Raw genomic sequence first — 15,467 nt, forward strand, 5'->3', positions numbered from 1 at the left:
TGTGTCAGATTGGGGCTCACGATGATGTTATCTCAACAACAGCTCCATTATATATCCTGAATTGTTAGAGAGGAATTGTACAAGTCACATACATAGCTAAAGAGGGAGAAACTGAGTCGGAAGCAAGTGAAAATATTTTAAAAGACATAAATCTAAAGTACTTTTGTTCTTAACCTTAAAATATACTTTCACGCCATTGTTTCATCTTTGTGGACTTAAAAAACATCAAACCTCTTTTGATCCAGAGGAGTTACAAAATTTTCTTATGAGGGTGTATAAAGAAGTTAGAATTAGGGATGCTTCTGGCATCTCCACTTCGTACAGAGGAAAAGATTTTGAAGTAGGGAGAATATAAACAGTATACACTAACTCTTGACACACCATTGCTTTCTTAAACTAGAATAATAAAAATTTGCAAATGAACAAAAGAGTGGGAGGTAGATATCTGATTTACAATGTTTTTGAGATAAAGAACACTATAAAAAAAGATCAATGTGAATAATAAAGCATTGTTAACTGAGTCATGACATTTCTATTCTAGTGACAATTGAACAGCAGAACTGCAAATGAGCACCTCGTGCCACTTTCAAAGTGGGAAGAAGACATATAATTATAATTCTTACACTGACGAGAATTCAAGAAAATCTGGGGAAAAGTTTATTGAAAAACATATTGACATATCAGTATTATAAATTACTCTCTCTTATGAAACCAAAAAAAAAAAAAAATTCTTTTGTTGGCTAGCTCATCATGGTACAAAAGGTGTTTCATGAAAAGACATCCCTGCCTTAAAAATCCTTTTCCTAACTTGAAAAATATCTACCATATATTTATTCTGTAACTTTCTCAACATGCAAGGTCTATCAGAGAAATATTTTTTTCAAACAGTTTTAACCTCCATTGTCTTGAGCGCATGTATCAACACTGTCATGTCACTTAACCACAAATCCTCATGGAAACCTTGTATTTAGTCAAAACTAATGAATCTGTTTTAACACCCTTTGCGAAAGTAAAAGAAGATATAATATTATGTTTTCACGTAACATACATTTTCATCCATCTCTTTTCTTTGTTGGATGGTTCACGGGGAGAAGAAAAACTGCAAAAATTACAGGGACGTTATCAACTGTGGTGTTTTAATAGAGAACAGAATGGAAAATGGCATTTTGCTGAGTGAACTTCTAAATGAATTAAAAAAAAAAAAAAACAGAAGGGTGAATTTTCTCCTGATGTTTAACTCCACTGAAGTCTCAGAGGGTAGACTCCCAAGTGCTGAAGGAAGCTCTCTTACTGACCCCATTACTGCCTCTGGCACTTGGGAAGGCAAAGGGGCAGTTGTAAAGTCAGACACAGAGTGAGCATCGCAGAAATTATAGCGTTGCATTAAATGTATCCTCTGCAGGGTGCTTTCCTATCTTCAGAGAACACACTCATTAAGTGCTGCCAACAAGAAAACTAAGCGTTTTTCTTTATATATAAAAAAAAAAGTGCCACCTTTTATGGAACATCTGGAGCTCATCCAAAGGGCTTCCAGAATAGGCAGTAGAACGTGATAAAGCAAAACGGCTCAGCCATTGAGGTGTTAACATCAGTTGCAGCATGGAGTTATGGCTCCACGTGAACTGGGGTGATTCATCTGTCATTATAATGTGCTTGGGAGACCCAGGAAGAATGCACTGTGTCTGGTCCATGTAAAATCCTTAGCTGGGACTTGGAATCAGTCTGCAAAAGGTCTACTTACAAACTTTGAGGAAATTCTGTTTTGGTGATTTATTATAGTTTACTAATTCAGTTTTATCTACACTAACTATTTTCTATTAGTGATAAAGACACATCCGAGGATTTGGTTTTTATATTGTTAACCTGGTACTTTCTACGTGTCTGTTGTGATAGAGAACAATGATTAAGACATGTGGGAAATATATAGACTATCGATAATGCATTCTTGTGGATAGCCAATGCAGATAGCATATCAGTTTATACTCAAGAAAGAAAGAAAATCACAAGGGTAGGGGGAAAGGTGAGGGTGCAAAAGTCTTGATTGACTAAGATTGACTAAAGATTGACGAAGAGTATCAGAGAAAGAGCACAATAAAAGAGGAAACAAAGATGAGGTTTAAAAGAGTGATAAAAACAAATTCACCTGTGAGGAAAAACAAAACAAACAAACAAACAAAACAAAAACACCGCAAGAGCCCCAAAGCAGCCTAACTTTCATTTATATGTGAATTAAACTGAATGCATGAAAACTTGTCCTTGACGTGGTTCTGTTCTGTGTGCTCTTAAAGTTGGCTAGTACACACTGGAAAAAAAATTTCTTAGACTTAAATTTTGGAAATGACCCTGGGACAGGGCACCAGCCTTTACTACTCATTATGTTAAGTCCAGAGTCCAAGAACTTGTCAATAGATTCCTCATTTTTCTAGGGAAAGAGAACTTTGATCTTTCTGAATTGAGGCATTACAATTAGTTTCCTTGAAATCTAGATCAAAAAAAAAAAAAGATTGCTTATAAAGGGAATGGGAATCATTTCTTTTTAAAAAAAAATCATTTCTAATTCTAATTAAAACTCCTTAAGTATCTATGGGCCCAAATACTGGACACGGGTGCTTTTTATCTGTGCTTTGCATTTATCTCAGTGGATTTTAAAGAAATCTGTGCAGAGATAGATGATAGCAAGAGTTTGAGCAAACTGGATTTGAGTCCTGGCTGTGTCACCTTGGGCACAAGGTCAGTTTCAGTTCTTCCTGGCACAATAAATGAAAACTTGAGCCAGAAGTCTTGCTTTCACATATTAACATCCTGCTGCAAATAGACTAATACAAATAATGAGAATCACCTGAAGCAGGTGGCAGACGTTTGGCCCTAAGATGTGCCAAATTTTCCATCATTCTCTATTTAATGGAATTTGCTTGAAATTAAACACAGACTTACAGTATCAGAAATTCTGAGAGTATAACACAGCGATCAGTGTTTTAACACACTCTCCGGATGATCCCGATGAATGCTGAAGTTTAAGAATCGCTACTTAGGTAGGATAAAACAAGGTCTGGGTGAGCTATGCCAACATACTGTATGAAATGTTCACATATGCCAGATGGGCTCAACCAGTTGACCACCTGTAGAGGTATTCCTCTCAAAGCAACCTTGACAATAGCAAATGTACTTTCTTTAAAACATCAGCAGTATCTTCTGACTTACGGAGCTCTCTTAAAGAAAAAAAACCTCTTTCAGTCTGGCACAATTATTGAATTGGAATCACCTGGTATATTTATACTTGTTTGTATCACCAAGGGACAACTTCAAACAAAGTATGGCTGGCTCATTTCAGGTTTAAATATTCCATTAGCTAAGTAGTAAGTAAGCTCATGTAACCCAGGAGGCCCTATGGTTCCATTTTAAGTATTATTCCTTTAGAATTTCTGTTACTGTTTTCAACCTTTTGAGCTTCTGCAAATGTATTTGGCATTCAATTAAAGTGTGATTAATCCAAAGCAGATGTAGCAGTAGTAAAGAACTGCTTTGTTGAAAGTCTAGCCATCTGAGGCACTAAATTATAAGCACACAGACACAAACAAATCCATAAATATCAATTATTTAAAATTATTTAAAATGCATAGTTTTATATAACTCATTTGACAAAAATACAAATGCCAATGAGCTCTTAACAACAAACTATAATGACTAGTTTTACCTTTATGGCAACATAAAAGTATTTCAGAAACTGAAGACCTTGAATTTCAAAGTCCTCATCTCTAGTTGCCAAGAATTCCCATTTTACCCAAACCTCCAAGACTATTGCTGTGACTGTACTCCTACCTTAGATCTTAGATTTCCAGAAAAAGAAACCAGCAGAACTTCTTTGTCCCGTCAGCTTGAGGGGGAGCCTGTGGAACATAAAAGCAGCTAGAGAAACGTAAAGCATAAAGGGTGGGTGTGGTAAATATTATTATTTACTACACTGGAAAGAGCCAAACCAGAGCACTTGTCTACTAGACACACAGGGTGTCGGCCAGGCTCAGAGGTGTCTTTTTTTATGCAAAGTTAATTGATAGAGCCTCTTAAAGGGAGAATCAGGTGATTAATCCACCCAACTGATAGGATGAGAATCAATCCCCATCATCTCATTTACTGAGGTTCTGTAAATATGGAAGATGGCCTTAACAATGATAGCTTGACATAATCATATGCATCAGAGTCCCAGAAAGTGGGACAACAGCCAAACTGCCTTATTTAGCATCATACACAATCTCACTGTCCTTTTTTTCCCCTTCATTTGAATCTTGGTCTCACTGGGGAATTCTGACCAGCCATTAGCATGAAGTGGAATTACCCTGACACAAAAATTAGGTTACAGGTGGCATAGAAGAGTTGCCTGTGGGCAATCAACCTGTTGACATGTTTGGCTTCTTTAAATATACCATAAAGTCCCCAGAGGCACAATTATGTCTTGCTCACCTTTGTATGCCCTACATATACTACAGTGGTTAAGAGGAAAAACTACAGCTGCCAAATACTTAAATTTAAATTCTTACTCCGATCTTTATTAGCTTAGGAATACAACAATGAATTAGGCACGGCCCCCTTCCTCACTAGAAAAACTGAACTTATAATAACTTCCTCATTGGGGTATTGTGAGGATTAAATGAGAATCCATTCAAAGCTTCTCAGAGTGTGAAGCAAATGTTAACTATCATTACTTTTATTATTACAGCAGGTGCTAAGTGAATGAATGAATGGATGAATTGGTGTGTGGGAAATGAAACTGACTGACATCTACAGTTCATTCCACATCTAAAATTCTATACTTCTATTTAGTTTCCAAAGAGCTCCATCTCTGAAAACTTCTTATCTGAAAATAAGTACCAAAGCTGGCTATTATCGTACCTGATTTGGAGGTAATGTGATATAAGAAAATGCACAGGACTAGAAGCCAAAGAACCATATTTAAACATTTGATTACCTGACATCTGGTAAGCCGATACATACGTACATTCATTCAACTTCTACGCCATGCACTGTACTAAGCTCAGGACACCAAGGCATGGGCCCCTTCCCTCAAAAGTGGGAAAGATGCGCTTATCACAGAATGTTACAGAAGCACAGAAATGACCTTCTTTTTCACCAGTTAGGAGGGCTGAAATGTCTGCGAGGGCAGAAATGGGTTTCATTTATCCTTGTATTTCCCAGTACTCGGTAGGATTTCCTAGTACAGCAGCGGTTGACAAATAGCCGTTGAGTAAAGTACCAGTTCCTCTGAGTCTTGAGTGATGATCAGGAGGAATTCAGTAAGGTGAGACAAGAAGCGAACTCTAAGTAGAAAGAATGACCTTGTAAAGGGCATTCACAAAATTGGGAGGTGCAATTGTACTTGTGTGAGGAGAGTGCTGTTGGTGGGGAAGGAATCCTAGATAGACCAGACAGTGGCTCTAGAAGCAAAGTGAACTGAGAGCATACAGGTGTTTTGTTGCTGTGTTGATCTCTGCCCTCATTATGACCTCTCTGGCATCCACATAGTTCTGTGTCCCTCATTCACCTGCTCCAGTGTCCTCTCCAAAATACCTTCATTCTCCCTTTCTTCTTTTTTTATGAAAATATTTTAGAAGATCACTTGATAAAAAATATACAATACTTGCCTTCATCATTTCTTTCATTATAAAAGGAAATACTTCTAACACTTTCCAAAAAATCGAATTATACCAATGTCTCCACACTGACCACTCTAGCCACTAACATTTCCATCTGACTGTCTCCGTTCCCAATCCACATTGTCACGTTAGCATGTTTTAGCCCTTATTTTAAAGATCTTCATTTTTAATTTGTCATTTTTAAAAGGATTATTTCTTCAATGAAGAAATATATTCTTCTGAGCTTTTATGACAGTCTTTTGCACTGAATGCTCATTTAAGAAAACTTGAAAGATTCAGAAGACTGGAAAATTCATACTTCTTTGGAAAATTCAGTAAACGCTTCTGTGAGCAGAGGTTTTATCAGAGAATCTTTCATACATGTAATTTCCAGGTTACTGCCACAAGAAAAAAAATTAATAATGCAAAGGTTTCCTTACTCTACACCCAGATATCATCCTAGAAGGAGACCAAACACTTCCACACAATTCCCGGTTTCTGGCTTAGTAGTTTCCAGAGTTGGTTATCAGTGCTGAAATTCACCCCAACCCTGTCATTGAAATTCCTCAAGATAACCTGTCACCTTTCCTTACCTCAGCTTCTCAAAACTGGAGTTCCTGACTTTGTTTTTGCTCTTTCACAAAGTGAAAATATGACTTTAAACAGTTTTTTCAAGAAAGTTTTCATTGCTTTCCTTGGTGGTTGGACATTTTCTTTTGACAATGATGAGAATGCCTTATTGGACTTCCACACAAAAAAGTCGAGTGGATTGAAGATAAAATGATCAAGGTGTAACTCATTTCCTCAAAATTGAGAAAATGTTGTTCTGCTGTTTTCTGGCACTTAGTTTTGTGCAAGAAGGAGTAGGGGACAATCTCAGGACAGTTCTTTCTACAGTTTTGCCTGTCTGCATGTTTGAAAAAGATCTTTATTTTTGTAATTTGAAATACTTTCTAGGATGGTAGGTCTCTTTTTCCTAAATTTTTGGCAATGAGGTACATATCAAAAATGATTTCTACTCAGAACATATACTTCAGGATTACCTTTGAACAAAGCTTATGTTTAATTTGCTTTGGTTTCTTCTTTGGAAAATTTATTTACTAGGTGACAACTCTGTGCTCCAACCCATGCATCTAGCAACATTTTTGTTATTGTAGTTTGAATCCTGTGTTTTTTTACTTTTGAACCAAGGGAAATTTTTTCATATTTGCTCTCCACATTACTACTGATATTTTCTGCAGTGTCAATTCTGTGTTTTGCTGCTCCTAAGGCAGATTTTAATTCTCTAAGTACAATTTTGACTTTTTCAGAATCTTTAATTTGACCATGTCCCTTTGGATCTATCCTGTAGGCTTTTCATCTCAATGTGTCTCTTAAGATTATCTTCTCTTTTCTTCACAGAGCTCTTCCTGCAACCTAATGAGAGCCTTGAACACTTTTTGAAAGTTTTTTTCTGTTTATTGAAACAATCTTTATCTGAATTGGTTAGAGTGATAAAGAATTATAGCTTTTTGGTCAGGTCACAAAACACACCTCTTCAAAACCCACCTAGTTTTGGGGTTGACAAAATATTGATTTCTGAGTCAGGAACAGGGGAATAAAGGCAGTTCATTTGCCTCTCAGCATAAGTGCCAGACTGATTGAATTCTTCAGTTCAATTATAATGGGTTGCTACGTAGTATAAATACTCCCCAGGTCAATATAATATGTATCTTGTGGATGTGAGCATTTTTATTTTCTTTTTCTATATTGTCACAAGTATTTTAGAAGGAAGCTAGCAGAAGGTGCATCAAGGATTGCTAAAAAGATATTTTAAACTGGCAGCCTAGATTACAATGACTATTTGGCCTCTGGAAATTATTTTTAAACCTATCATTATTAATAAATAGAATAATTGGACAGTTTTTCTAAAGGAGACTTTTTCCCCCTTCAAATGGCCCAAACACTTCATAGAATTGTCCTGTTATTTTTAAGACCTGAAATTTCAACCTAACTTTGTGTTAGCTTGTTTTAACACTCTAAAATATATTCAGAATAGTCTACCTTAGCATGCTTGAATGTTGAATATTTTATGCTTGGACAAAGAGCAAACTGTAGGTCTTTCGCCGAGCACAGTCAATGCTCTTGAGTATGGGTTACCAAAAACGCTGGAGATTTTTTTTTCTATTTATTGTTATAGCTCAAATCCTTGTGTCTCTGGTAGGCTTTAAGTGACATAAATATGCATTTCCATCTGCACATCCTTGTCAGGAATAGTTCTGCTGGGAGGTGTTATGCCACCCAAGTACTTCCAGAATAGAGTCTGTTAATCCTGTTACCACTATAGAAACTCAGAGGAAAAGTCTACTCAGGCCACTACTGCAGCTGCTGTGGCTGTAAATGTTCCAGCAACCACACCCTGGGTACCAAAAGGAAGCATAGAAAATTGATTTTTCTTCAGGTGGGGTAGAATAGAGAGAGACTTGACCTTAGTCTATTACTTAGACCACTGGTCTCCAAAGTTTTTAGTATAAACTTTTATTAGCAAAAAGGGGGGGACATAGTGTGTCCACCATACACATTCACACACACACACACACACACACACACACAGTGAAGACATATGCTGCTATATTAACTGCTATATACATTATAAAATATGCAAAAATAGCTATTATATCAGGATTTTTTTAAGTCAATTAAATAGATGCTCTAACTCCATTGGATAGTTTTGTAATTCCTCTAGGTATATATATGCCACTTTGGAGACCACAGGGTTAATTTCTACCAGGTAGTTCCACCAGGAACATAAATCTTAACTCCTTAATTAGATTCCTAGATTCCATAATACATTGGGCAGACGCTCTGGGCAAAAGGAGTTGTGAATAAGCAAGATGTTTGCTTCTCCTGGTTATTTCTTGCCCTTCCTTCCAGTGTGGCTTGACTTCTGACCTCTATTCAGAGTCTCTATTCTACATTTATCCAGGTGTATCATGGATGGATACTAATTGATGAAGGCCTAGAAGTAAACAGGGTGCTTCCAAAGTTTGCCAGTTGAGATGTTACCAAAGAGCCCCTGACACAAAGGCAAGAACCAGCTAAATAAACCAAATTCAATTGTCAATCATCCAATGAACATGTTTCATTCACCAAAATTTTATTGATCTACAAACATTAAATGAGTGTCTTTACCTATCTAATCCATATAATGCAAGAGATGTCAGAACTACCCATGAATCTAGTCATGGAACAAAGATTCCTCAGAAAGGCAATGAATATGAGAAAAAAAAAAAAAAAACCTTTACCTCTCATGATAGTGAAAGACTATCTTTTCCGATGTAGAAAATTTGGAGACTTGACTCAAAGCTCTTTTCAATCTGAAATAATAAGTTATTTCATTGGTAGAACCTAGAATTGGCCTGAGAACAACAAACTTCTTCCAATCACTGTTGATGTAAGTATAAATTGACATGATCTTGCTGGAAAGCAATAATTAGTACATTATATTCTGAGCTTTAGATATCTGGCCATTAATGCACTAAGTCACTCTCTATGAACTCAACCAATATAAACAAATAGATATACAAAAAGAAACATGAAAATAATGTTTAAGACTATTTCAAGTAGCAAAAATAGGAAATAATCTATGTTTTTATTGAATGATGAAATTGTTAAATAACTTATGATACATCATGCAAGAAATACTATGTATTCTTTGACTTCTAAGTCAAAGAAAGTCAAAGTTCTAAGTACCAACTATACTAAGTACCACATATCCAAGTCCTCTTCAAGGATATAGCAATTATTTAATACAGATAAAGCTCTGAGAAAGGTGATGTTTTAGCAAGGGTAGAAGAGACTTGAACTTCATAAGTGAATCAACAAACAGATAAATTAAACATTTTCAGAATACTAGAAAGCACTATGAGGACAATGAGACATAGAATTGGCTGATGGCAAGAGCCTGGGACCACCCTATATGTGGATTTCTCAGCCTCAGCACTACTGACATTTGAAACCATAGTCTTTACATTTTATTTGGGCAAGATGAAAGAGAAGGAAGGCATTCTTGTGCCTTGAAGGATGTTTAGCACCATCCCCTGGGCTACTCACCCTACCAAATGCACTAACCCCAGTCATGACAATAAAACATGTCCAGCCATTGCCAACATTTGCCCCCATTGAGAAATATCACTTTAGACTTAATATAAGAGAAGGCCTCTCCAGGAAATGACATTTGAGCTGAGATCTGAGGATATTTTTAAGTATTTTTTAGGTTATAAAGAAATGCTCAAGATATAATGGTAATCTATGTAATGTATTCAATAAAATCCTGTCTCATTTTTCTTTTTAAATTTCTGTCTAGAGGACAATATAACATCTTATTTAGAAGCATGGACTTGGAACCAAATAGCTAAGTTAAAATTGCAGCTTCACCCCTTACTATTTGTGTGACCTTGAGTAAGTTACTTCATATCTCTGGACTTAAGTGTCTGCATCCAAAAAATGGGGATGACACCAGTAGTACCTACTATAAAGTTGCTGGGAGTATTAAATCAGTTAATACAGCAAAGTTCCTAAAAGAGTGAGTGACACATCTTGGAAGTAGTATACATATAATATATGTATTATATGAGTATATATTAAAATTAGAAGAGAAACAATATATATTTATTTAATAGAAACAATATATAAATGTTATATTTATATTATATATTTATATTGTTTCTCTTCTAATTTTAATATATATAATATACACATATTCCAGGGCTGACATATATATAGATATATAGACACCAAATATTTCCATTGTCTTTTTTGTGAAACAAATACAATAATGTGTTAATAATGGTAGAATTACAGGGGCTTTTATTTCCTTTGTGCCTTTTTACTTTCTTCACAGTTTTACAGATATAAATGCAAATGTTGCCTTCAAATAAAAATAAAAATTAATATGTGTCTTAGCACAAAAGAGAATTTTTAGACTTGCTTCAGGATTAACTGGCATATCAAGAGTGGGGGAGGAAGGCCGATGGAAAACCTGTCCCAGGGAAAATGAGTCAATTGTCAACTAAGAACTGAGACACCCCACATTCAATCTGTCAGTCAGTTCATCAGTCATCTGAAATTTATTTAACACTTGCTTTCTGCCAGACACTGTGCTAGGTGCTGGGAAGTCAGAAATGAATGGAGCATGCATTTCCTCAAGGAGCTCACAACAGGAAAGGGAAGAGAAATACATCCACAATCAACTACAATACAAAAAAAAAAAAAAAAGTAGGCTATCAACCCAGACCTCTGAGGACTCCCAATGGGAAGAAGTAATTTCATTTGGAGTGGGAGGCATTGCAGGAAGCTTCACATAGAAGATGACTCACTTTGAGCTCTGAGGGGTATAGAAGATCAGTCATTTGTTGGAGTTCTGGTTTTGAGCACAAACACTAAGAGCCTCCCTAATCAACTACTAATGAGGCCAATTAACCTGGACAGAGAAACGTCAGAAGGGACCCAGGAGTTGTACTTCACAAAAGTATCTTGATCTCCTATCAGAGCGCCTGGTTTCATAAAGCGATTTACGAATGTAAAGTTTGACTGTCACAGGAATTACAAGACATTAAGTGCAAGTACTAGCTCTGCCCCTTACCAGCAGGGTAATCTTGGGCAAACCACTAAAATCTCTGACCTTCTATCCATTTCCTCATTCATATAATAGTGATAATAATACTTTGTAAAACTGTTGTGAGCCTCAAATGAGATAATGCAAGGAGACTTTAAGTGGCATTCTCTTCGTTGGGATGAATAAATTTTGATGGTTTTAACATAATAGAGAATATTTTGAATAATTATAGCTTAATTTTTAACATTTATATTTAAATACTGACAATAAAAAAGCAACTGTATATGTAATAACAATTAGGCATGAGTTTATAGCCTGATTGGCTTCACTGAGTTTTTTAAAGCTCTAAACCTATTACTAATCCAAGTGCATCAAGCTATAAAAACTGCTAACCAATTTGTTTTTTTCTGAGATGACATAATCTTTATTTCTTGAGACACTTTATACAAACATTAAACTGAAGGTAACTGCATACAAATGAATTGGAGACTCATAATCGCAAACTGTTCTCGTGTCTGAAGAAGATCCAACCACCTCCTAGGACAGAATTTTTCCTTTTTACAGGCTTAGGATCTGGCTATAAAAGTATATCACTTAGCCTATGTCTGTCTACAGATGTCAAGTGTACTACAGGGGGATAGAAAACAGATAATGTTCTAGAAGCGTTAGGCCAAAAACCCCACTTTAGTCCCAAAGGGTTGAAGATGCTTCGCAGGTGTGGAGGAAGCTCGGCAAGCGGGCCGCATTCAACCTATTCTCTCAGTTCTCTTCCCCTCTCTCTAATCCTTTTCACCTTGAACACTGACTGCTATTATGTCAGGACAAATAATATTCTTTTGCTTTTTCTCTCTTTAAAAAAAAAAAAAAGATTTACTAATGCTGATTGAAAAGGCTTAAAGTGTCCCCTTGTCACGGCCCTCGATAAACATTTCATCTAACATTTTTTGAGGCAGGGTTTTAGTAAAAGCACCACAGAAGACAAAACAATCATATATAAAATGACTGCTTTAACTTGAAAGTCTTTAAAGGACATCTTCTCACCAAAGCTGCATTTAAAAATTACAGAAAAAAAGTGTCCAATATCTTTACCTCATTTATTCTACTCCCCTCCAGAAAAAGAGATTTAATGAACCCAAAGTGGTTATTGTTGGTTTTTGTTGTTGTTGTTGTTGTTGTTTAGTCTAATAGGAGATCACAATGAAACATGCCATGGATAACTTACTTCCATTCATTTAAAAAGGTTGGAATATTTTCATCCCCTGGTCTGAACAAACTATCCCCTTACTCAGCTTCCAAAAAGGAAAATGTGTTGTTTTTTAAATACAGCTTAAATAACAATCATCTTTTATATGCATTTGTCAATACTGAAAAATTCTCTTCTTCCTGATTTTGTTCTGTCTCTAGTCATAAGTATCAGTTCCCAAAATTTCACTCAGGATAAGAATAACAGTACTCACATCCCTAGAAACTGTGATTCTAGCTCTTTCTAATAATTTTCAGCAAGTTCCATCATGTTGAATGCCCTTCAATTCTGTGTTCTTACCTACCACACTATGGAGAATACAGCCTATATGTTCTAGTAATAACAAAATTCATTTCTGACTTCTGTGTGAACTTTATAAACTTTCCATACAAAGGAAAACATACTTTTTTCCTTTTCTTTGGTGTTTCTTCAATTAACTACATTTACTAACCATAATTATTTGTTGATGGTTCAGTAGCTTATACCTTGAAATGTCACCTGTCTGCTTCAATCTGATTTCAATCCCAGATAATTACAGTATTAAATTCTAAGCTAGAATATAGTTTAAATCCAAGGGAAAATATATAATGTATCATGATAGCTTTAGAAATGGCCCGTACGTTTGAAATACACACTCACTTTAAACATTTCGGTCCAGAATTAAAATTAAAATCACCCTGTGTTAAATGCTTATCTGACAACATTCGCATAGGCTTCTGGAGTTTACCACTTACAAGAAAAACTTAACAGTAAGCTACCTTTTTTCTATTGGCAATAGAATGTATAGATTAATTCAGAACAAGAGAATGGGAAAATATTCTGGTATTAAAGAACGATTAACATTTGGTGTATGAGTGATGTGTGTGTGTGTTTTGTTTTCATGAGTAATATGATGAGAATATTGCTCAAAACATCATTTCGATGATAGTGTAGAAGATGTCTTGGGGAGGGTTGTCACTATAGGTGAGATCAGTGGTGACAGAAATAGCACAGATTTAAGAACAGAGAGGATTCATCTTGAGTGGTAGAGATGGGAATGAAAAATCAGAGAGTCACTTGTAAGACATTTAAAAGGAAAAGTAAATAAGAACTGGTAAATATTTGGATGGAAGGATGGGGCACTTCACAGAACATTTTGAAGCCCTGGGAATTTGTTAAAAATGACACTACCATGAGAAGAAATTGAATTGTGGGTTTTCCAAGGATATCCAGAATTACCCAGTTTGGGGAGAAGAATAGGGTGTTAGTAGAAAGAGATACACTAATTGTAAAGATTAGCTGATAACTCAAATAAAATATCCAATCATCAGTTACAACTGTGTGACTACAATTCATGAGGACTGTGGACCTCTTGAGGACTGAGACTATTTGCTCTTCTCCTTTGAATCTCCCGGCAACCAGGACGGGGCCAGACACATAGTTATACACTCAATAAATGGGGCCCAGCTGGCTGATGAACCACACAGAGTTCTGGGAGCCAGCTTCTCCAAGAAAATAATTAAATTGTGAGCATGGACAAATATGACCTTGAAGGGTAGGGTACAAAGAAAGGAACTAAGAGGACAAAGATAGAAATAAAGGAATAAATATATTGAAGGAAGTAGAATGAGAAAAAGAAAAAGGAATAACAGAGACAGGCAGGTCAGGGAGTTAAACTGAGAGAGTGGAAGGGAAGGGTAAGGAAGGGGATGGGGGAAGGGAAGGGAGCAGAGAGGGAAACAAGAATAGAATCAGAGGAGCCAGGGAAGAAGAGGTGCTACTTATACACAATTGGAATGCATATATATGCATTCAAACAGAGAATGCAAGGAGGCAAAAATTATAAAGTCACATTTAGTGAGAAAAAATGAAAATCATTAAAATGTTTCCTCAATAACTTAAAGTAAATAAATTAATAGCTCCTGTCATATTGATTCATCTATTGCATGTGGGCACTCAATAAATGTTAATTGAATTAAATTAATAACATTTGCTCAATGGTAATAAAAAATTAATTAACTGTCTTTTCTGTTACTTAAGTTTATGCCTATTGGTTCTGCAATTACTTCTAGCCCAAACATGAATTTTCTATTTCACTGACTTGAGATACACTTTAATTTTTTTTCCCTAAGAAATAGAGTTGAGCTTCTAATTTTTGTCCTAATTTTGGTGTTTTTTTTTTCTGTTAAAAAATTATTTTCTCTGAGTTAATGTCAAGAACTATGTATAACGTCCCAAATATAGTTTCACGAGTTCCTTATTTAATTCCAAAATCGTTTTCTCTGCAGGAGATGTGATACCACTTTTTATATGTTTCTCCTTTTAGCCTATGCTACTTTATAATACTTTGGATACAATGTCAAATAACACCGTGAAAGAGGAATCCAGGGAAATTTATTGTTAGCTTCCCATCTATAAAAGATGGAAGATGTCAGTAATGCTCACCCAAAAATTGTGACTCATTTCAGATGTCAGAATTCTGGGTCGAACAGACCTGGGTCGGAAACGTGTGTATGTCAGATGATTTTCTAATGAGCAACAGATAATTCCCACTGGGGAATGAAAAAAATAAAAATATAAACAGAGATATAGAATTAAAATAACTTTATGAATGGCAGTTTAACTTCTCCACAACATTCTCTCAGTACAATCCCAGTGGCTCCAAATGGTTGCTTAATGTAGCACACCACTTAGACTCAAAATGCTATACTTAAAATTGTCGCAAAATTAAAAAGAGAATCATATACCACTTGGCTGTATACAGTATTCTCCGCATGTTCTTATATTCTAGTAACCTCTATCCAACATTTTTTTTTGTTACTGAATTACTTTGTGCAAAAGCAATTTAAATTACATGCAGCCTGACTACGTGTGATAATTTGAACTGATTGTTAATTAATTCCGTAAGTAAATAGCTGCTGCAATCTCTATACTCATCAAGGTTTCGTTCTCTACCGGCTCTGAGCTGCTCTTTAGTGTACAGTATGAAGCAGCTGTAACTGAAGACGCAGGATTCCCTGAG

Source organism: Nyctereutes procyonoides, unplaced genomic scaffold (assembly GCF_905146905.1).
Source record: "Nyctereutes procyonoides isolate TBG_1078 unplaced genomic scaffold, NYPRO_anot_genome, whole genome shotgun sequence".
Classification (NCBI taxonomy): Eukaryota; Metazoa; Chordata; class Mammalia; order Carnivora; family Canidae; genus Nyctereutes; species Nyctereutes procyonoides.